This window comes from Lissotriton vulgaris, unplaced genomic scaffold, assembly GCF_964263255.1.
Source record: "Lissotriton vulgaris unplaced genomic scaffold, aLisVul1.2 SCAFFOLD_639, whole genome shotgun sequence".
In the NCBI taxonomy this organism is placed as follows: Eukaryota; Metazoa; Chordata; class Amphibia; order Caudata; family Salamandridae; genus Lissotriton; species Lissotriton vulgaris.
Window position 1 is genome coordinate 569,973 of NW_028251195.1, and position 24,358 is coordinate 594,330.

The window sequence follows — 24,358 nt, forward strand, 5'->3', positions numbered from 1 at the left end:
CTGCCGCCATCTACCACACTAACTGGGCTGCTAATATACCGTCCACCAGGACAGGTAGGGTGTTTTATAAACTCACTCATGGATGCCATTACCTCCCTGGCGTGCGGAACGCCAAATTTTACCATCCTCGGGGACCTAAACCTCCACTTTGATGATCAAGGCAACAAACTTGCCACAGAACTGAAAGCTGATCTAAATTCCCTAAATTTACAACTGGTCAGCAACGATCCCACCCACCTGAAAGGACACCTGCTAGATCCCATCTTCTCTAATCTTTCCAAACTTTCCGCTCAAACCCCTCTCCCTCTCCCCTGGTCCGACCACTTTTTGGTCCCTCTCAAACTCCAACTTCCAAAGAAGATCCCGGATACTCCCTGCCCCCGGGCCCCGTCACGGCCATGGAAAAAACTAGATACTACCCTATGGGAACGCTCGCTGTTCTCCACACTGCCCACAGTTGACCCCGACCCCTCCAAAGCTGAAATTCAATTACATAAATGGGTCACTAACTCTCTCGACACAATCCTGCCACTTAAAGCCCTTCCTACTAATAGGAAATCCTCCAAACTACCGTGGTTCACCGAGGAACTACGGGAACTAAGACGGAAAGGCAAAAGGCTGGAACGCCAATGGAGAAAGCACTGGCACTCGGAAGACAGAAGTGGCTACAAAGCCCACATCAGGTTCTACAAAAATGCACTTAAAACGGCTCAAACCTCCTACTTCGAGGACCAAATACTAGCCGCAACCAACTCCGCAAAAGAGACTTACCGGATAGTCAAACTCCTTTCCAAAATACAGGAACCGCCACCCCCACCTGACTTGGATGGCGCAAAATGCAACCAGATGGCCGATTTTTTCTAAAAAAAAATCGAAAAAATCCTGAACTCCCTCCTGCCTGCGACAACTGCACTAAGAGACTCTTTCCTCCCGGCCTCCCAAGACGCCCCAAGGCTGCTTTCTTTCCCTCAAATTACTATCGAAACGTTTCTTAGCGTCTTGCACAAAGTCAAAAGCGGCGCCCCATCTGACCCAGCCCCGATCAGTAAACTTAAACAAGTTGCTTCTACCATAGCCCCCCCTCTCACTAACCTGATCAATGCCTCCTTCGAAACTGGCACAGTCCCAGTAAACTGGAAAAAAGCCACGGTAAAGGCTCTTATAAAAAAACCACACCTTGACCCCTCTGACCCATCAAACTTCAGACCTATCTCTCTGCTACCGGCAATTAGCAAAATCGCTGAGAGAGTGGCAAATCAACACCTTTCCGAGTTCTTAGAGTCCAATCATCTTCTCCGCCCAACCCAGACTGGCTTTAGACCTGGACAAGGGACGGATACCGCCCTGTTAGCCGTGGTCGAAGAAGCGAGGGGCATACTGGACGTAGGAGGATCGGTGGCAGTGATCCTCCTCGACCTGAGTGCCGCCTTCGACACGGTGGACCACGCAACCCTTGTTCATCGTCTCGGGCTGCTGGGAGTGGCAGACTCCGCCTTGGCCTGGATCTCATCCTTCTTGGAGGACAGGTCTTTTCAAGTGACTGACGGACATTCCATCTCCAGGGCTTATGCACTCAAGTGTGGGGTGCCTCAGGGATCCTCCCTGAGCCCCACACTTTTTAATGTGTACATGGCTCCTCTCGAGGATGTTGTTAAACCTTTTGGGATCAAATCAATAATGTACGCCGATGACACCCAGCTCATCGTGCCCCTCAACCAACCAGACAACGCCCTCTCCAATCTGTCCAGCTGCCTGGAAAAATTTCACCAATGGATGTGCGAATCCCGGTTAAAACTAAATGGGGAAAAATCTGAAATACTTCTTCTGGGAAACCCTAACAAAATACCCACCCCCCTTCCCTGGCCACCATGCATGGGATCCCCTCCATCCCCAAAATCCGAAGTAAAAAGCCTGGGGATATGGTTGGACCAGGACCTCAGCTTCAAAACACAAGCGAGGAAAACCACGGGAACGTGCTTCGGCCTTATGAAGATGGCACGAAAGATTCTCCATCTACTCCCCCCTCAATCCAGGAAGCTCTTGATGCAGGGGCTGGTGAACTCCAGACTGGACTACGGGAATGTCCTATATCTGGGGGCCCCAGTCTCTGTACTCCACAGACTCCAATGTGCACAAAACGCGGCGGCAAGAATACTAACAGGAACTGCAGCAAGGACCTCTGCCAAGCCGGCCCTTAGAAATTTGCACTGGCTGCCAGTCAAAGAACGGGTCAACTTTAAGACCTTGTGCATGGCACATAAAATACTGCACAACGAAGGCCCCCCTATTCTCAGATCTCTTGTGTCCCTTCAACAATCAATTAGACAACTCAGATCTAACTCCCTTTCCCTTGCAAAAGTCCCCAGAATTAGGAAGGCCAGAACAGGTGGTCGCTTGTTCTCGTACAATGCTCCGAGACTGTGGAATGCCCTCCCACTCTCCCTGAGGCAAGAACAAAACCACCTTAGATTTAGGAAAAAACTGAAGACCCTCCTCTTCCCCTGAGCACTACCCCCCTTGATCGCCCACTCTCCAGGATGATAGTCACCAGCGCCGGGATGCCCTAGGGTAGCTGTGCGCTCTATAAAACCCATAATCAAATCAAATCAATCAAATCATGATGGTTTTTGAAACAAAAGTGGCTCGTGCTTTAGCGCAGGCCATGTTCCTGGCTTCATGGTAGTTTTTTTGGGCGTCAGGGGCGTAGTTTTTTCGCCATTTGCGTTCCAGCGCTTTGCATTTAGATTTCTCATTTTTCAAACTATCATTGAACCATGGAGCCGGGTGGCGGTGTCTGCTCCCTTTAGTGCGAGAAGAGGGCAGGCATTGGTTAGCGGCATCGCTGAGCCATTTTTGTGCAGCAACCGCTAAGCTGTCCATGTTTTGGCTATTACTCGGAGGGTTGTTTTTTAGGGCCGCGTTAAGCGTTTCTAAGTCCACTAATTTCCAATTTTTCCTCGATGTGTTTGGAAGGACGTGTTGCACATTGGGGGTGGATGGGAGAGTGATGCTGAATTTTATTAGATGATGGTCCGACCAGCTTATAGGCGTGGTTGCAAGGCATTTTAGCTCTTGAATATATGAGATTAAAGGGTCCAGCAGGTGGCCGGCTGTGTGAGTGGGTTCAGAATTGATCAGGGACAAATTTAGCGCTTTCAAGTCGTCAAGTAAAAGTGAGCAGGAGGGAATGGAGGGGTCTTCTAAGTGCAAATTTAAGTCGCCGAACAGAGAAAAATTACTTAATGTAATATAATGTGGGGTGATGAAATTAGCTAAATTAGATGCCCAATGAGAGGAATTTCCGGGGGGGCGATAAATAAGAAGACCTGACATTGTGAAGTTCGGGTTCAATTGGATTTTGAAAAGGCCCGCTTCACAGTCTGGGATAGCTACTGGTTCCAGAGTGCATCATAGCTATCATAGTTATACCCCTAGATGTCTTTGAAGCCTTTGTGTACAGGGGGGCCCTGACCCCTGTTCAAACCAGTTGTGGGTGCCTCCCTGCCAGCGACACCTTCTTCCATTGATTAGTGGGGGTCTGGATTCTCAATCACTCAGCAGGAGATGGGGCAATTGTTTTATATCAGCAACCCAGGCCTCTTCACCTCTAGGGGCTACTCACCCCCCACACTCCAGATACAGGTCAGCCTGTTGCTGTCTCACCTCCTCCCCTGGGTCAAGACATTCCCCAGATCCTATCGCTTTTAAATCCACACAGTCAATCCACAACCAGGCAGAGACATACAGAAATGTTAAAGCACAAAACCCAGCCCATTCTAAAGGAGTGTCTTCTAACAGCACAATACAAAAACCACCTTCATAAAAAGATGTGTTATTTCATTGTGAGTTCAGTTACACTAAACTTCACCTCTCCATCTTAAGCTTTTGGGAAGATAGGCTAAAAAACATATTACAGAGCCTCCCCATTCTATCCTCTGGGCAAGATTGCCTTTCAACAGTGAAAAACGAAATGGAGATTATTTCACTGTCAGGACATGGTACACACCTTAGTAAATGTCTTACCTTTCACATGCACTGCACCCTGTGCAGGGGGTACCCTAGGCCTACCATAGGGGTATCTGATGTGCATAGAAAGGGAAGGGTAAGGTCTGGCAAGTGAGTGCACTTGTCAGAACAACATGGCAGTTTAGCAAAGTGAGTTCCCATTTTAAGGCTACTTGTGTGGGTGGCACAATTAGTGCTGCAGCTCCACTAGTAGCATTTGCATTACCAGCCCTGGCACACATAGTGAACTTTACTAGGGACTTTACAAGTAAGGCAAACATACCAATCATGGACAACCAATTACCATTACACCTTATACAGGGAGCACTTGCACTTTGACACTAATCAGCATTGGCAAAGTGTCCAAAGCATCTAAGTTGGCAAAACCATGTAAGAAAAAAGGTCTAGGGGGAAAGCAAAAAGTTTAAAGAACTTTAGCCAAAAAAAGCCAACTCCAACAATATTTAATTTTTATTGGTATTTATTTTTGACATTGTATTTAAATGTATTTGCTCTGTGATTTATGGTTGTGATTACGGCCAAATAAAGACTGATTTGATTTGACATCATGCTAGTAGAGTAGAAGCATTCACATTCACTTTTCTTCTAATATAGCAGGCTACTGCTGTAAATAGGAAAATTGTGTTTTATGTGTTGGGGTTTTAACCCCTTCGAAGCTAATGACGAGCTGGGCTCGTCATGGCGCTTACCTGCCGTGCGCGGATGACAAGGCCAGCTCGTCATCAGCCCCACCCTCGGGGGAAGCGCTGGCGCTCCTCCCGAGGTTCTCTGATCTTCGTTGTTTTGCTGGGGGCGGCAGCGGAAGACCTTCCGCTGCCGCCCCCGCCCCCCCCCATGGGAATACCTGATGACGTCAGCGCGCACAGCCCGCGCTGACATCATCAGGGATTCCCAGCGCTCGGGAAGCCATCTGCTTCCTGCGCGTCTGGGGAAAAGGTAGGATTACAGTGTCTGGCGGGGGTTTGGAGCAGCGAAGAGGCATCAGGGGAGAGGAAAGAGTTTTTCCTCTCCCCTGATGTCTCTTTGCAGGGCATTTCTGCCTCACGATCGCGCACAGCGTCACGATTGTGCGGCGGAAATGTCCCCACTAGCACCAGGGATGTAATTTTAGATTATAGGAAGAGACCCCTTGGGCAAGGGTCGCTTCCAGGCGGGCTGTGAGGATGTTTTCGTTTTTCTGCCCCCCCTGGGGGCAAATAGGCCCGTTTTTTCGGCCGTTTTGCCCCCAGGGGGGGCAGAAATTCCCCACTAGCACCAGGGTTGTTTTTTGGAGCCAAGATGGCGGCCATATTTTTTGTTTACGTTTTTCTGTCCCCCCTGGGGGAAAATCAGCCCGTTTTTTTCCCGTTTTGCTCCCAGGGGGGACAGAAAATGCCCACTAGCACCAGGGATTTTGTTTTTAGCTTTTAGGAAGCAACCCCTTGGGCAAGGGTTGCGTCCAGGTGGCCTCACACTTAACTTTTTGTTTTTCTGCCCCCCGTGGGGGCAAATCGGCCTGTTTTTCGGCCGTTTTGCCCCCAGGGGTCGCAGAAATTTCCCACTAGCACCAGGGTTATTTGTTGGGGCATTGTGTTTGTTTTGGGAAGCGACCTCTTGTGTAAGGGTCGCTTCCAGGTGGCCATGATTGTGTTTTTTGTTTTTCTGTCCACCCTGGGTGCAAATCAGCCCGTTTTATTTGCCTTTTTGCCCCCGGGGGGGGGGGGGCAGAAAATACCCACTAGCACCAGGGAATTTAAATTTAGTTTTTAGGAAGCGACCCCTTGGGCAAGAAGTAGTGCTTGGCTGGCGGTGTGTGTGGAGTGGCACTTAGCTTGCAGTGTGCGTGGAGTGGTGTTTGGCTGGTGGTGTGTGTGGAGTGGCGCTTGGCTGGATGGTGTGCGTGGAGTGGTACTTGGCTGTCTGTGCATTGAGTGGTACTTGGCTGTCTGTGCACGGAGTGGTGCTTGGCTGGCGGTGTGTGTGGAGTGGCGTTTGGCTGGATGGTGTGCGTGGAGTGGTACTTTGCTGTCTGTGCACGGAGTGGTGATTGGCTGGCGGTGTGTGTGGAGTGGTACTTGGCTGTCGGTGTGCGCTGAGTGGTGTTTGGCTGGCGGTGTGCGTGGAGGGGTACTTGGCTATCTACGCATGGAGTGGTGCTTGGCTGGCGGTGTGTGTGGAGTGGCGCTTGGCTAGTGGTGTGTGTGGAGTGGCGCTTGGCTGGTGGTGTGTGTGGAGTGGCGCTTGGCTTGCAGTGTGTGTGGAGTGGCGTTTGGCTGGTGGTGTGCATTGAGTGGTACTTGGCTGTCTGTGCACGGAGTGGTGCTTGGCTGGTGGTGTGTGTAGAGTGGCGCTTGGCTGGATGGTGTGCGTGTAGTGGTACTTTGCTGTCTGTGCACGGAGTGGTGCTTGGCTGGCCGTGGAGCGGTGCTAGTGCTAGTGCTAGTGGTATTGACATTCAATACCACTAGATTTTGCAAGAGGGGTTACCTGGGTTTTCGGCCCCGTGCTAGACGGCCATCTAGGGAAACCTACCAAACCCACACATTTCTGAAAAGTAGACACCCCGGGGCTTCCAAGGAGGTATTGCTTGTGTGGATCCTCCAACGTTCCCTTACCCAGAATCCCTTGCAAACATCGATTTTTGTTGAAAAAATCAGTTTTTCACACTTTTTTTGTGTGGGAAATCATGGCATCACTAGGCTCACACAAATTTCCTCCCACCCAGCATTCCCCCAGGTCTCCCGATGAAAATGGTACCTCACTTGCGTGGGCAGGCATAGTGGCTGCAACAGGAAAAGGTCCAAATCGTACGGTGGTGAAATTACAATAACCAGTATCAACATTACCTTCTTTTTTGGGGGGGGTGGGACTGAGTTTTTGGACCGGGGCTCGGCGGGCATCTTTGGAAACTACCAAACCCAAACAGTTCTGAAAACTAGACATCCGGGGGAGTCCAGGGAGGTATGGCATGCGTGGGTCCCCCAATGTTTTCCTACCCAGAAATCCCTGCAAACCATACATTTAGGTAAAAAAAACAGTTTTCCATACATTTTTGCGTGGGATCTCCGTGTCGGCACAAATGTCCTACCACCCAGCGTTGCCCTTGTTCTCCCGAGTAAAATGATACCTCACTTGTGTGGGTGGGTCAAAGGCCTGTGACTAAGGCAGGGGGGCTTAATTTGTAAAACTTGTAAAACTTAAATACTACTTTTTTCAAAATTCATTTTTGGCCTGTTCTGCTTTGGGGCACCCACACAAGTGAGGTATCCTTTTACTCGGGAGAACAAGGGGAACGCTGGGTGGTAGGACATTTTTGCCAGCACGGAGATCCCACGCAAAAAAAGTTTGGAAAAGTGATATTTTTACCTAATTTTAAGGTTTGCAAGGAGTTCTGGGTAGGAAAACATTGGGGGACCCACGCATGCCATACCTCCCTGGACTCCCCCAGATGTCTACTTTTCAGAACTGTTTCGGTTTGGTAATTTCCAAAGAATACCACCGATCCCCGGGCCAAAAACTCAGGTGCCTCCCCCCCAAAATCAAGGCCGTTTTGCAGTTGGGTATTGTAAATTCACCACCGTATGATTTGAACCGTTTCCAGTCGCAGCCACTATGCCGACCCATGCAAGTGAGGTACCATTTTTTTCGGGAGACCTGGGGGAACGCTGGGTGGGTGGAAATTTGTTGATCCACGCAGATTCCAGAACTTTCCACCACAGTAATGTGAGGAAAATGTGTTTCTTTTGTCAAAATCTTAGTTTTGCAAGGGATTCTGGGTAACAAAACCTGAGAGTAGGCAGAGGAATCACCCCATCCTGAATTCCCTTGGGTGTCTAGTTTTCAAAAATGTATTGGTTTGCTAGGTTTCCTTAGGTGCTGGCAGAGCTAGGGCGCAAAAACAAAAGGTAGTCTTTTTGTCCAAAAAGTGCAAAATTTCACTGGGAAATTGTGGTGCGACCATGTTGCGTTTTGCGCTGTTTCATGTCGCAGCCACTATGCCTACCCACGCAAGTGAGGTACCATTTTTTTCGGGAGACCTGGGGAAATGCTGGGTGTGTGGAAATTTGTTGATCCACGCAGATTCCAGAACTTTCCACCACAGAAATGTGAGGAAAATGTGTTTTTTTTTGTCAAAATCTTAGCTTTGCAAGGAATTCTGGGTAACAAAACCTGAGGGTAGGCAGAGGACTCACCCCATCCTAAATTCCCCTGGGTGTCTAGTTTTTAAAAATGTATAGGTTTGCTAGGTTTCCTTAGGTGCTGGCAGAGCTAGGGCGCAAAAACAAAAGGTAGTCTTTTTGTCCAAAAAGTGCAACATTTCACTGGGAAATTGTGGTGCGACCATGTTGCGTTTTGCTCTGTTTCATGTTGCAGCCACTATGCCTACCCACGCAAGTGAGGTACCATTTTTTTTGGGAGACCTGGGGGAACGCTGGGTGGGTAGAAATTTGTTAATTCACGCAGATTCCAGAACTTTCCACCACAGAAATGTCAGGAAAATGTTTTTTCTTGTCAAAATCTTAGCTTTGCAAGGGATTCTGAGAAATAAAACCTGAGGGTAGGCAGAGGAGTCACCCCATCATGAATTTCCCTGGGTGTCTACTTTTTAAAAATGTATAGGTTTGCTAGGTTTCCTTAAATGCTGGCAGAGCTAGGGCGCAAAAACAAAAGATAGTCTTTTTGTCCAAAAAGTGCAAAATTTCACTGGGAAATTGTGGTGCGACCATGTTGCGTTTTGCGCTGTTTCATGTCGCAGCCACTATGCCTACCCACGCAAGTGAGGTACCATTTTTTTTGGGAGACCTGGGGGAATGCTGGGTGGGTGGAAATTTGTTGATCCACGCAGATTCCAGAACTTTCCACCACAGAAATGTGAGGAAAATGTGTTTTGTTTGTCAAATTCTTAGATTTGCAAGGAATTCTGGGTAACAAAACCTGAGGGTAGGCAGAGGACTCACCCTATCCTAAATTCCCCTGGGTGTCTAGTTTTTAAAAATGTATAGGTTTGCTAGGTTTCCTTAGGTGCTGGCAGAGCTAGGGCGCAAAAACAAAAGGTAGTCTTTTTGTCCAAAAAGTGCAAAATTTCACTGGGAAATTGTGGTGCGACCATGTTGCGTTTTGCGCTGTTTCATGTCGCAGCCACTATGCCTACCCATGCAAGTGAGGTACCATTTTTTTTGGGAGACCTGGGGAAACGCTGGGTGGGTAGAAATTTGTTGATTCACGCAGATTCCAGAACTTTCCACCACAGAAATGTCAGGAAAATGTTTTTTTTTTTGTACTAATCTTAGCTTTGCAAGGGATTCTGGGAAACAAAACCTGAGGGTAGGCAGAGGAGTCACCCCATCATGAATTTCCCTGGGTGTCTACTTTTCAAAAATGTATAGGTTTGCTAGGTTTCCTTAGGTGCTGGCAGAGCTAGGGCGCAAAAACAAAAGATAGTCTTTTTGTCCAAAAAGTGCAAAATTTCACTGGGAAATTGTGGTGCGACCATGTTGCGTTTTGCGCTGTTTCATGTCGCAGCCACTATGCCTACCCATGCAAGTGAGGTACCATTTTTTTTGGGAGACCTGGGGAAACGCTGGGTGGGTAGAAATTTGTTGATTCACGCAGATTCCAGAACTTTCCACCACAGAAATGTCAGGAAAATGTTTTTTTTTTGTAAAAATCTTAGCTTTGCAAGGGATTCTGGGAAACAAAACCTGAGGGTAGGCAGACGAGTCACCCCATCCTGAATTTCCCTAGGTGTCTAGTTTTCAAAAATGTATAGGTTTTCTAGGTTTCCCTAGGTGCTGGCAGAGCTAGGGCGTAAAAACAAAAGGTAGTCTCTTTGTCCAAAAAGCACATAATTTCACTGGGAAATTGAGGTGCAACCATGTTGCGTTTTGCGCTGTTTCATGTCGCAGCCACTATGCCTACCCACGCAAGTGAGGTACCATTTTTTTCAGGAGACCTGGGGGGACGCTGGGTGGGTAGAAATTTGTTGATCCACGCAGATTCCAGAACTTTCCAACACAGAAATGTGAGGAAAATGTGTTTTTTTTGTCAAATTTGTAGGTTTGCAGGGGATTCTGGGTAACAAAACCTGGGGGTAGGCAGACGAGTCACCCCATCCTGAATTTCCGTGGGTGTTTAGTTTTCAAAAATGTATATGTTTGCTAGGTTTCCCTAGAATCTGGCAGAGCTAGGGTGCAAAAACAAAAGGTAGTCTCTTTGTCCAAAACGCACAATATTTCACTTGGAAATTGAGGTACGTCCACGTTGTGTTTTGGGCTGTTTCATGTCGCAGCCACTATGCCTACCCATGCAAGTGAGGTACCATTTTTTTCGGGAGACCTGAGGGAACACTGGGTGGGTGGAAATTTGTTGATCCACGCAGATTCCAGAACTTACCTCCACAGAAATGTGAGGAAAATGTGTTTTTTTTGTCAAATTCTTAGCTTTCCAAGAGATTCTGGGTAACAAAACCTGGTGGTAGGCAGTCAAGTCACCCCATCTGAATTTCCCTGGGTGTCTACTTTTCAAGAATATATAGGTTTGCTAGGTTTCCCTAGGTGCTGGCAGAGCTAGGGCTCAAAAACAAAAGGTAGTCTCTTTGTCCAAAGAGCGCAAGATTTCACTGGGAATTTGAGGTGCGACCACGTTGCGTTTTGCGCTGTTTCGTGTCGCAGCCACTATGCCTACCCACGCAAGTGAGGTACCATTTTTTTCAGGAGACCTGGGGAAACACTGGGTGGGTGGAAATTCGGTGATCCACGCAGATTCCAGAACTTTCCTTCACAGAAATGTGAGGAAAATGTGTTTTTTTTTGTAAAATTCTTAGCTTTGCAAGGGATTCTGGGTAACAAAACCTGGTGGTAGGCAGTCAAGTCACCCCATTATGAATTTCCCTGGGTGTCTAGTTTTTAAAAATGTATAGGTTTGCTAGGTTTCCCTAGGTGCTGGCAGAGCTAGGGCTCAAAAACAAAAGGTTGTCTCTTTGTCTAAAGAGCGCAAGATTTCACTGGGAAATTGATGTACGACCACGTTGCGTTTTGCGCTGTTTCGTGTCGCACCCACTATGCCTACCCACGCAAGTGAGGTACCATTTCTTTCGGGAGACCTGGGGGAACGCTGGGTGGGTAGAAATTTGTTGATCCACGCAGATTCCAGAACTTTCCTCAACAGAAATGTGAGGAAAATGTGTTTTTTTTGTCAAATTCTTAGTTTTGCAAGGGATTCTGGGTAACAAAACCTGGTGGTAGGCAGTCAAGTCACCCCATCCTGAATTCCCCTTGGTGTCTACTTTTCAAAAATGTATAGGTTTGCTAGGTTTCCCTAGGTGCCGGCAGAGCTAGGGTGCAAAAACTACAGGTAGGCACTTTGCCAAAAAAGGGTAAATTTGTAACTGCAAAATTTAGGTGTGACCACGTTGCATTTTGCGCCGTTTCCTGTCGCAGGCACAAGGCAGACCCACACAAGTTAAGTACCGTTTTTATAGGCAGACTTAGGGTAATTCAGATTTGTAAATCAACTGTTATTACCAATTGAGCTTTCATGCATTTCTCCCTTTCAATGAAAGACATTGTGTAAAAAAAATATATTTTTGAAAAATGACCAATCAATCAATCAATCAAAGACATTTATAGAGCGCACTACCTACCCGTAGGGTCTCAAGGCGCTTGGGGGGGGGGGAGTGCCGCTACTGCTCGAACAGCCAGGTCTTGAGCTTCTTCCTGAAGGAGAGGTGGTCTTGGGTCAGGCGCAGGTCGGCCGGGAGGGAGTTCCAGGTCTTGGCGGCCAGGTAGGAGAAGGACCTTCCTCCTGTGGTGGCTCTGCGGATGCTTGGGACGGCGGCGAGGGCGTGGCTGGCAGACCGGAGGTGGCGTTTGGGAGCGTAGAAGTTGACGCGGTTGTTGAGGTAGCTCGGGCCTTGATCGTGGCGAGCTTTGTGTGCGTGGGTAAGGAGGCGGAAGGTGATTCTCTTGTTGACCGGGAGCCAGTGCAGGTTTCTTAGGTGTCCGGAGATGTGGCTGTGTCGTGGGAAGTCGAGGATGAGTCTGGCTGAGGCGTTCTGGATGCGCTGGAGTCTCTTATGGATCTTGGCGGTGGTTCCGGCGTAGAGTGCGTTGCCGTAGTCCAGTCGGCTGGTGACGAGGGCCTGGGTGACGGTCTTCCTGGTCTCTGTGGGGATCCACCAGAAGATCTTCCGAAGCATGCGCAGGATGTTGAAGCAGGGACCAATAATTCTCATGCTAGTATGAGTATTCCCAATTTTGAAAATTAGCAATTATATACTGTTTCTGAACTCTATAATTTATACCCAATTCAGAAATACATAGGTGTCTTTCATACAGATTTTTCCATGTATACATTTTCCAAGACAAAGTGCTCTATACCCAGGAAATAAAAAAATACTATTGCAAGTTGCTGCTCAGTTTTTGGATCTGGGTTCGTCAGGTTCTTGGTGAAACTACAAGTCCTATATATCCCCACAACCAGGAAGGTCTAACGGATGTAATTGTATATTGCTTTCCAAGAGCTGTCAAAATTAGAAAAAGTTATAGGTGAAAACGTTGAGACAAAAGGCTGTTTTTTTCAACACTTTTTCAAATATTCCAATATTTAACTGTTAGTTTCTATAAAGAAACCTTCATGGATTTAGACAAATGACCCCTTTTTAAATTCAAAATATTGTCTACTTTTCGAAAATGTACAGCTTTCCAGGATCCATTATTGCTTTCAAACGCATTTCTACCATTAACTGGAAGGAGGTTGAAAGCTCTAAAAATAGGAAAAAAAGGCTATGTCCAAGAAAAATGCCAAAACTGTGTGAAAAATGTCGGTTCTCTGACAAAAGACTGTTATTCCCTAAAAGCTGAGAAAATGGAGATTTCAGCCCCACAAACCCTTTTTTAATAACTCTTTCAGGGAAAACCCCAGAGGCTTTCATTTGCAGCCCGTTTTTCCAATTTTTCTGAAAAAAACAAAAAAAACACTATATTTTGGTTAATTTCCGGGACCCCTCCAAGGGAATCCACAAACCCTGTGCGCCTTTAGAATCCACACAATGTTGGAAGAAAAGGACGCAAATTTGGCGTGGATACCTTATGTGGTCAAAAAGTTACAAGGGCCTTAACGCACACTACCCCAAATCGCCAAAAAAGGGCTTAGCAGAGGAGGGGAAAAGGCCTAGCAGCGAAGGGGTTAATGCATGTATGAAACCCAGACATGTTGAAAGGAAGTTTGTATTTAGGTCAAACAAGGCAGATTGGCTCTTATACGACCAAGCCTCCCTTTCTATAGATGTAACCCTTTGCGAGTACATCTTTTTAGGCACCTCATGTTTCAGAGATTTTACAATCTGTATTTAGTGACATTTAAAGAGATAAAATGGAACAAAGATAGCATAATGCATGTATGAAACCCAGACATGTTGAAAGGAAGTTTGTATTTAGGTCAAACAAGGCAGATTGGCTCTTATACGACCAAGCCTCCCTTTCTATAGATGTAACCCTTTGCGAGTACATCTTTTTAGGCACCTCATGTTTCAGAGATTTTACAATCTGTATTTAGTGACATTTAAAGAGATAAAATGGAACAAAGATAGCATAAGCAGACTGTTAAGGATACCCACTCTGAAAAAACTCTGGAGAATAACTTTTATTGTACACAGCTAGATTAGGGCTAAAAAATTGGATAGAATAGCAAATCTACTATCCCAAGTCAACAATAAATATAATAAGGGGGCAATAAATCTGGCAAATGGTTTGCTAACTTCGTGAAGGGGAACAAGCCAAAAACTTAATCTCTAGAGTTAAATCCACAGAAGGGCGAGTACACATAAATGACTTGGAGAAGGCTAGATGCTTTCATGAGTATTACTCACAACTTTACATGAAAGAGCTGATCCAGCACTGGGCTAAACCTCTTATCATTGGTTATCCAATAGACCTTTTCTTCAACTGAGAGGTAAAGGAAGTTAAGTTTAATCAATCAATTTAAATAACAGTGCAACCCATTTGGCTACACAATAAGGATCAGGCATCAGTAACAATAGTTAAGATGGTTTATTGCAAATTAGCAGTCAGATTAAGGTAAACAATTCTCGATACCGTGATGTAAAGATACAGAAAAACAATTGGATAACCCAACCTCCTAAAGAATTTCATTTGTAACAGTATAAGGCAGACAAGAAGTTCAGTCACAGCAATACAAATGATCAATATTAGAATTTGATGCTTAGAAAAAAAAGTATCTGATTCTCTCTTGTATACATGAGTCTAAATTCATCTGCATCAAAGTCCAAATTAAGGAGGATGGTTTAGCACATAAAAGGATCAAAAAATCAAGGAAATGCAGAAAAATAGAAATATTTTTGGAAAGTGTCAGCATTTCTGAAGCTTGGCCAAGGGTATTTTCGGGACAGGAGTATAAGTGTCAGCCTAAGCCATGCTCAGCAAAGAATCCAAAAGGAAAGCATGACCGTCTACACCTCTCAAAGTCAACATGGAAAGTGAGATACCCTCAGCCAGTGTGAAAACCCGTTAGTACCACAAGAGTCTCCATAGTGATACCCCTCTGTTCGCATCATTCCAGGGCTCCAGTGTCCTTTCCATTCTCACATTGTGAGCTGCAACATTTACCAAATATCCCAGGCTGAATATGGGAACTTTATTGCCCTTGATTACCTGCGGCTCCTCGCAACATTGATAAATGGAGACATTCAGTTGAAACTCTAGCTCTCCTTGTACCTTGTCAAGGTCCTTTTCTCAGGCTCTCTCTCTATCACTTGTACAGTGTTGTATCTATTCTCAAACTAACAAACCCAGCAAACATACCTAAAAGGAAAAGATATGGAAGCAGAAAATGGAAAAACAATATTTTATACAAAAAGAAATACAGTTATGGGCATTTACCATACTAAATAAATGGTGCACTTCAATGTAAATGTGCACATTCAACTACAAATGGATGGAAAATATCAGCACATTAGTTTCATGTTTCATACAGATGAAATAACTTGAGTCAATGAGTATAAATGTGACTAAGAACTCCATCATAAATGCAAATTTGAAACTTCAGTGCTCGCATTACATACATTTCTTTTGTTTCTAAATAAATTAACTCTAATAGAGTTAGGATGGTTTTTATCAAGTCTTTAAGGAGTATATCATTTTAATAAAGATAGGGCACACAATATATATGAGTTCTCTAATCACATAGAGGAAGTAACAGCGTATAAATATCTAGGGGTCACAATAAGCAAAAACATGTCACTTTTAACTCAAAAAAGAATAATCGCGGCAAAAGCACAATCACTGAGCTTTGCGTACAAAGTTCTCCAAAAGAAACTGCAATGCCCTTCATAAGATCATCTGCTAAAAGTAATGGCAGCCCAAGTTCTACCCACTCTCTCATACGGACTGGAAATATGGCACGGAAAAGAATCAGACATTTTAAATATCCTACAGACAAAAATATATAAATCCGTGTTTCTCCTACACAAAGGAACGGCCCCGGCCCAAATAAGGCTGGAATTTGGTTTGCAAAATCAAGTATACCAAAGGAAAGCAGCACTAGTGAAATGGTGCTGGAAACTGAGAATGGCAGAGACAGGATCCTTAAATAATTTATGTTGGCAAGAAATCAAAAAACAACATGACCAACAGGAATCTAACTCATGGGGCTACGACCTGCGAGCATCATTAGAAACCCTCAAAATGGTGGAGATCTGAAAGAACCCACCAGAAGAAGCCGCCTTTAAAAAGATTTGTAAGCTAAATACAAAAGCACTCTCTTTGGTTGAAGACAAAAAGACCCTGGCCAAACGAAGACATGCATGGACTATCCTAAATTCGTACAAATGTTTAAAACCACAACCATACCTCATGGCGCACTTTAGGCTATCTTTAAAAAGAAAATATATGGCCCTCAGAATGGGTGACCATTCCTCCAAAGACTTGATTCCATCTTGGAAGGACATATATCAGGGTCAAAGATGCAGACTATGTGATTATCACAGTGAGACTCTGTGCCATCTCCTGTGTACATGTGTCCCCTTAAAAGAAAAGAGAAAAATTTTATTGAAACCAATTTTTAACATGCTACAGATTCGCACCTGCAGGCAAGCTGTGATTAGCTGGTTGGGAGGAGGTTCAAACATTTTAGCATGCCGCGGGGTAAAATTTATGAATTTTGTAGAGTCTCAGTTTTAAAAAGCAGAAACAAATTATAGATAAGGCCTGAGACAAAGTGGTTAATTTAATGAACAATAAGATACATTTTATTTAAATGAACTTTTAACTTGCTACTATTTTTTATGGAAGTCTTCTTTGTATATGTATGCTTTATGGTTATGATTAACCAAATAAAGTAAATGTTTGACTGACTGACTGACTGACTATAGCGAATGCACTTCAATAGTGATGTCAAGTGCAACACTTTACATTAATATCGTTAGGACACAGATTACATGTGCTAAGTGCATGTATATATTTCGTGATTGTGATGTGTAAGAGTGGAGCCAAAATGATGCTGCTCCGGAGCCTACGGGTCTGCGGTGCAGACCCGAGCCACATATGTAGTGAGAGTTACAGTACCTGAATGAAAGTGGAAAGAGATGGAAAGTTTGAAAAACCCTATATCAAAGGAGCAGACCCTCCTGGCAATATCCAAAATTTGCTTTTTATGGCACCAGGACCGGATGATTTTCCAGGGGCCTTCTGCAGAAGCTTTGCACTTTCCCTTCTATCTGTGCTACTCAAGGCCCAACAAAACATTATTTGAGAGGGCCAGGTAACTCCTTCCTTGACTGAGTTCTCCATCTCTTTGAACCTGAAGCCACATAATGAACCTAAGGAGTGGGGATTGTACCTTCCCTTGTCCCTTCTGTGAAAAGTTTTTACCAAAATCACAGCAATGCGCGCGCTTGCAGGTGTGGATTGGGAACCTTTCCAGTCTGGCTTTATTCCCAACCAAAAGGCTGGGGACAATTCCTAAAAGGCCTTACACCTTCTGGATATTGGGACAACTGTGACTAAGCAGTCCCATTTGGCCACTTGATTGAGGAGCTCCACGTGAGGACAAGCCCTGGAAGGCGGTTGCAGCATCTACCATCACGCAGGGGCTCCTCCAACTTGTACCCCCGCCTCTCCTGCCATATGACACTTACCATTGGCACTGCAATGGTGACGGCTGTCCGCATGGAGCCTGCAGACCTCTTCTCTTGGCCCCACGTGGCCCGGGGTGAACAGAGCCCGCGCCATTGGGTGGAGCCGCAGCCCACAGTTTCAAGGGAGGCGCGACCGGTCTGATCATCACAGGCCGCCTTGCCAGCACTTGCAGATTGCAAAAGCTTCTCCTTTAAGGGTGCTCCGACTCTTCCTCTAGTGTGTTCTATTGTAACGAGACTGCCCTCCCTGCCCCGGCCGGTATCTGACTGCAGGCACCCTTATAGCTTGCCCGACCCCCCCACCCAACTACTCCCTCCCCTTCCTACCTGAGACCTCCCCCTCCTTCCCTCGGTCCCCCTATTCTTCCACCCACACCGTACCTCTCTCCGATTCCCTTTATTCCCCCTGTGCCTTCTCCCCATTCTCTACTCAGCCACTGTCCAGCCCCTTCCCCCACTTTCAACCCTCCACCCTCCCCTTCTGCACCTTCTGACGGTTCACGGTCCTCTGCTGCCTGCATCACCCCCACACACCTGCGGGCCACTCTCTCCCTCCTTGACTTCCTCTCACCACACACCCTTACCACCCCACACAATTGCTTTTACCCTTGTGCAAACCCCAGCTCCACATGACTACACCCGCACTGCGCACCCATCAAATCTTGTGCATCCTTTCCTGGAACGTCCATGGCCTCACACATTATATTAAATGGAAAAAGTGCTTGCATACCTGCAGGCAAAAAGAGTGGATGTGGCCCTCCTACATGAGACACACCTTGATGATCTAGAAGCCGACAAACTGCATCGCCACTGGGTGGACAAAGTAATAACTAGCAGCACAAACAGTCTACAGTGAACATGTGGAGTAACAATATTCATCCTCAAATCATTGCTCATCATGGTGTAAAGATGTGGTCCGACCCGGATGGCAGATAGCATTTGCAAATCCAAGTGTGTGCAAATCCAAGTGTCTATGTGTGGGTTTTGTATGCGCACCAACAGGGGCCAAACATGCCTTCCTTCTCCAGTCAAATCGCCTCCTTGTGAAGCTCAGCGCGTCCAAATACTGCATCAGCAGGGACTGGAACCTCGCTTGCGATGCAATTCTCGACAGGACTGGCCCTCTAGATAAGGGAAATTATGCAGATAGAGCCTTGCTGGGGGATATCACCTCCAACCTTGTCCTTGTCGATATATGCCACCTGATCGACAAGGAGTATATCTTTCTATCCTCGGTATACAGCACGCAATCCAGGATAGACTATTTTCTCATCTCCCACCCAGCATTGGCACTTGTTGAGGAATCCCGTATTCTAGAAGCAGCCCTGTCCGACCATTCCACGGTCCTACTATCCTTAGATGTGGACTTGACCTCCCTGGGTCATAAACCATGGCGCCTGAACCTACAAAGATATTGCTCCACCCACGGCAAGGCCCAACTACGGGCCCCTGTCTCTGCATACATGACAAACAAGAAGTACTCCATAGATTCCCACAGGGTGCTCTGGGTGGCTGCAGAAGCATCCCTCCATGGTCAACCAATGAGACATGCCGCCGTGGCCAATAAGAAAGCTTCTCTTTCCAGTGCTGAGTTGAGGGCATAGATCACCACCCTCAACCATCTCTACTCCTCCTTCCCCACTGTGCCCAACTCCGAACCCTGGAGAAGGCCCGTATGGCCCTCAACAGACTTTATACCTCTATGGTGAGTTTTCCCTCCCGCACATGAAAGGGCAATACTATGAACAGAGGGAGAAGGCCTGCTAGCAGCCGAGCTCAGACAGCGGGAGGCTGCCATGGGCATACCAGCTATCAGGTCGGTTGAGGGGGAGATAATCACCCAACCCTAGGCATTGTTAATGAGTTGGCATCATTCTATGGCACACTCTACACACCGAAGGCACCGGTGGGTGATTACCACATTCCTTGAGAAGGTCGACCTGTCATGCTTAACTGTCAAGGGCAGAGAGCTTCTGGCAGGGGATATTAGCTAGGAGGAAATGATGATGGCGATCTCCCAGCTTTCCTAGTACTAGGCCGAGGGAGAGATTGACTTCCAGGCTGAATTCTATCAATGGGCAGGGGAGGAGGTAATCGACTCCCTACATGCTGCCTGCCAAGAGGCAGAGCGTTTGGCCTCTTTGGCATCCCTCACCTAAAAGGGCAGTGAACGCGGTCCTCCAAAAACCGGGAAGAGACCCTTTGCTGTGTGGCAGCTAATGACCAATATCTCTCCTAAACCGTGACATTAAGATCCTTGCAAGCATATTGGTGTCACGCTTAAAAGAGGTTCTTCCCTCCCTCATTCATAATTCACAAGTTCGTTTTGTACCGGGCTGTTCTTCCAGGTACCATCTCATCACTCTGGCACATACTCTCTCGACCACCAGGAACTTACCGGAGGAGGCTGTGGCCCTATACCTAGATGCTGAAAAGGAGTTCAACCCCGTTGAGTGGGGGTATCTCTCCGCCACCATAAAATGGTTTGAACTGGGGGATCAGTTTATCTCTAAGTTTCTGCTGTTGTTAAAGTGCCTGACGGTCCAGGTCAACTGCGGAAAGTTCATCTCTGACCCCTTCCAGGTCTGGAGGGGCACACGTCAAGGCTGCCCACCCTCTCAACTCTTATTTCTACTGGAAATTGAGGCTTTGGTATCCATCATTCACCACACTCTCCACTCAGTGCTGACATCCCCATCACAGAAGGCCTCTCCAGGATATATCTTTATGCTGATGACATCCTGCTCACCCTGCGAGATTTTGGCAACTCCCCTCCAGCGTTACTGGATGTCATAGACAACTTTACGGCTTGTCCGGTAACAAGGTAAGCAAAGGCCCCCCACTGTCAATATGCACCATAATGGCGGCAATCCGCAGATAACTCTTTCACTGGGAATCTTGGTCAACAGGGCCTTTTCAAGATGGTCACCGACAACCTGACCCCCTTATCACACAGATTAAATGTGACTTTGATATATGATCACTGCTGTTTATTTTTCTGTGTGGGGTAGGGCACAGGCGGTGGAGATGGTTTAGCTGCTGTGCTTTACCTACATGCTCGGCATGGTCTCTGTTACGGTGATACTGACCACACTACATACCATTGACTCCTGGATCCGATCCTTTTTGTGGGGATTCAGCCGACCCCGAATAGCTGCAGCCAAACTTATGGCGTGTCGCTCCTGTGGCTGCCTGGGCTTATCATTGGTGGAACACTATTCTCTGGCCTTACATCTTTCTTAACTCTCCTACTTAACTGCCGGGTACCACAGACCCTCCAAAATGAGTTCACACTGAACGTTCGATCCTTACTCAAGACAATGGACCATGCCTTCTCTATGGGGCCCACGACCCTCAACCTTCACACCCATAACCAGTGCAGCAGGCCATGTCTAAAGCCTGGCTCCGTGCACACCACCTATTTGGAGTGAATCACTGACTACACAACTGGATGCCACTACAGGCCAATTAAATCATCCGCATTGATGTCTGTACCCTTTGCTGGCTGCGTTGGGTGGAAGCGGGCATAAATACCTTGTACCAGGTGCTGCTTGAGGGTGACCTGAAGCCTTTTAACCAGATGAAGGAGGAATCTGGCTTCCACCCACGACAGGCCTGGCAATAGCTGCAACTGCAACATTGCCTGGAGCGCTGCCCGGGTCCCTGTCCATGGTCCCTACCATCCTCACCGGAGGTGGAATACTTGTTCACATGGGGCCGACATCGAGGTGTGATGTCGGGGCTTTACAGGACACTCACGAACCACCTCTCCTCACAGCTCCCCTCCCGCAGCCTTCACATCAAGTGGCAGGACAGCCTTCAGATCACCATCTAGGAAGCGGATTGACCTAAGGCTGTGGAAGCCCTAGAAAAAAGGCGTCGAGAAAGCCTGATTGAAATTTTGCTTGTTCAAGATGCTCCAAGAATGATATTGGATCCCACATCAACTGCAAATCGAAGGGCTGGCCTCCTACCCCACTCACACTGCTGGAGGTGCACAGTTACCTAATGCGACCTCACCCACATCTTAAGTTATTGCCCTTCAATCCAGTCCTTCTGAAATTACGTAGGAGACACTCTGTGGATGTCCATGCCCCTCCAGCTCCACATTACTCCACCTGTGATCCTCCCACATGATCTTAGAGGCTCCCCTGATCTATCCCAACTGCAACACCACCTCCTGCACACTGCTCTGCATCCTTTCCCAGTGGCACTCACCCATTCTCCCTTCTCAGGAAGCCTGGATGGTGGCAATGATGCAGACGGCAACACATGAACGCATCATCTATGGTATGTAACTTGACCAGGCTGAGATGTTCATCCAAACATGGGCACCTTTCCTCAAGGATGCTTGCTAAGCCTTACTGCATCAGCACTGGCTCTCCACCCCTCACGTTTCTACCCGGTACAGAGGATTACCTGTCATCCGATGTCGTGATTTAGGACCCTCTCAATCCTCCCCTTGGTTGAATCCCTGGTCTCCATACCTGACCCACCCTCCCTCACTGACCCCTTCCCTCCCCCACTCTCCTCCTTATCACCTTGGGCCCATTCCACCACCCCCTCCCCCTTTCTGTATCGCCTCCTCCGTTCCTATGCCCTCCCCCCCACTTTTTTTCTTCCCTTCCCCCCACTACGTGGGCATGCAGATATATGGATCTTCCCCACTCAGCAAAGACCCCTGATGCAGTACATCCACGCCCTGGACGCGCCAACACACTAGTTACCTAGGACACCCCCCCCTTTTCACCTCCTGCGATCCTCTTCCCTGCCCCTTTTATACCCACACCATCTCCCCTCTCCCCCCACACAGTTATTGTATTTTTCTTCATGGTTTGGGGCTCACTGGCTTCCCCACCTTGTGACATAGACAACGGCCTTTTCCCTCCTCGGTTTGCCCTCTCCACCCCTGCACCTGCATCACACGGAACCCCAAAGCACCTACCCTCCACTCTCCCTACCTCCAGAGACACCATGGCACAAGGGCCTCGATACTTCTTGTAATAGGATATATATCTATGCTCAGTATGCTGCAGCCAGCAGCCGCGGTCTGGCACAGAGCGACAGGGTGAAAGGCTGGATACCCTGTCTTTGTTAGTGACCTGCGTCCTCCCTCCTGTACCGCCCCATTCCCCTTCCCTTCTCCCTCCTCATATTTCTCCTTTTTATTGCGCCATTCAATGTTGTGGCTCACTATTACATTCCTTTTGCATTGACACCCCGTTGTACACTTTTATTTCAATAAAGAATTACGACACATAAAAATTGTCAAAGTAGAAATAAGGCAGTTTTCTACTTGCAAGCTGCATGTCGGCTTGGAGGAGATGAAAAGTTCTCTCAATAAATGATAGTAACGTTCTTTTCATGCTCAGAATTGTGAACATTCATAGTTTACTTCCTTTTCATTTGGATTTCGTCCCCTAGTTTCCTTTTAAAAATCGAGTAAAATACTTGTTCCCATTTAATAATTTGTGTTGTATAATGCATTGATCAGCTGCATATTTTCAAAACTTTCTTTGAGGGTAAAACCGCCAACCTATCTTGAAAAGTTGTATGTCCGAATATCGACCACTATGAAAATAAGAATAAATAGGTAAATAAAAAACTAATGTTAACTCTACATCTACATATCTTAGATATATTCATATTATCAAAGTTTGCTATAGTATTGCATACAGCTTTGTATGATGCACTATCACCCGGGAGGGTATCCTGACCCTGTGCAGGTGTGAGTCTAGTCAAACCTATGGCTAATGGAACTACTTGAAAAGCCAATTATTCTGTGATTGAGACATTGAGTTGTGTGTCATTTGTGTAGGAGGGAAGATTAAACTAAGAGCTGATGATGCTGGCTGAAGAGATCATGAATGTCTTGAAGAGGGCCAGGATCAGGCAGGATCCTCGCAGAACCCCGCAGCTGAGGTTAAGGGTGTCCGAGGTGTATGTTGACAGGCTCACTGCCTGACTCCTTCCAGTTAGGAAAGAGCAGATTGATCAGAGTGCATGTCCATGGATTACAATGTCGTATAGGAGTTGGATGAGAATGGGGATGGGGGACCTTGTTAAACACTGCAGTGAGTTCCAGGACGATGAGGGCTGCTGTGTCTCTTATGTCCAGAGTCATGCAGATGTCAATCATGGCAGCAATGAGGGCAGTTTCCATGCTATGTTTGGGTCTGAAACTAGACTGAATAGTATCAAGGAGTTAGTGGTCATTGAGGTCTTCAGTGATTTATTTTGATGATTTTCTCTAAGACTTTTGTCCTGGAATGGTTGCAGGGAGATTGGTCTGTAGTTGGCGAGCATTGAAGCGTCTGCTGAGGGTTTCTTCAGCAATGGGAGGACAGCTGCATGCTTCTAAGCATCTGGGAAGGTCGCAAAAGAGGTGGATGCATTCAGGATGTGTGAGCATGGCACTGATGAGTTTCAGTTTCAGGCGAAGTGTGGATAGGGATCCAATTGGGCCCCTGAATTGATGGACTTCATGGTGGCAGTAGTTCTTCTGGGGTGAGACTTGTTTAGCACTAGTTTTCTAGATACAATTGGGAAGCATTTGGTGAGGTCTGTTGGGTCCAGTTGTAGGTTGAAGTCACCGTAAATGTTATTTTGTTGCTAAAGAATAGAGACATATTGTTGCAGAGGTTCTGCTAGGGGGTGATCAAGATGGAGGCGGCCACTGGTGAGGTGAAATCCTTCACAATGGTAAATATTTCTCTACTTCTGTTGGTGTGGGCATCAATGCCATCCACCGGAGTGGCACATTTGGTGGTAGCTTATCATGGAGGATTGGAACATGCTCCGATCTACATTATCCTGACTTATTTTCTATTTGCGCCCCAGTTGAATGGAATGGAGTTTCAGTCTGAGTTCCTTCCTCTTTGTAGCCTGTGGTCTAGATCTTGTTGTAATGCTGTATGTGAGGGTGGCGTAGGGAATCTGCACAATTGATGACCAACTGTTGAAATTCTTGATGGCTTTTGGGGATGGTGTTGCTGTGTTCGGGTCAGTGTGTGTGGGAGAGCACTGTTTCAGTCCTTGTCAGTGATGCAGTTCCTGTTTTGATGAATTAGTCTGGTGGTGATGTGTGTGCATTGGAGTGGGACGAGGATGAGGAAAGGTACATATATGTTGAGTAAAATATAATAAATCTAAAAAGATCTGGAGGGAATATTGTCAATATTTGGGTAGCCTCCTGGTTCA

The 24,358-nt window shown here is 46.7% G+C and overlaps 1 protein-coding gene across 1 annotated transcript in view; it reads left to right on the plus strand.

Annotated features, from left to right (window-relative positions):
* Positions 1 to 24,358, plus strand: part of LOC147662978 (uncharacterized) — a 361,233-nt gene that overhangs the window by 330,593 nt on the left and 6,282 nt on the right. The gene's annotated exons all lie outside the window — the stretch shown is intronic.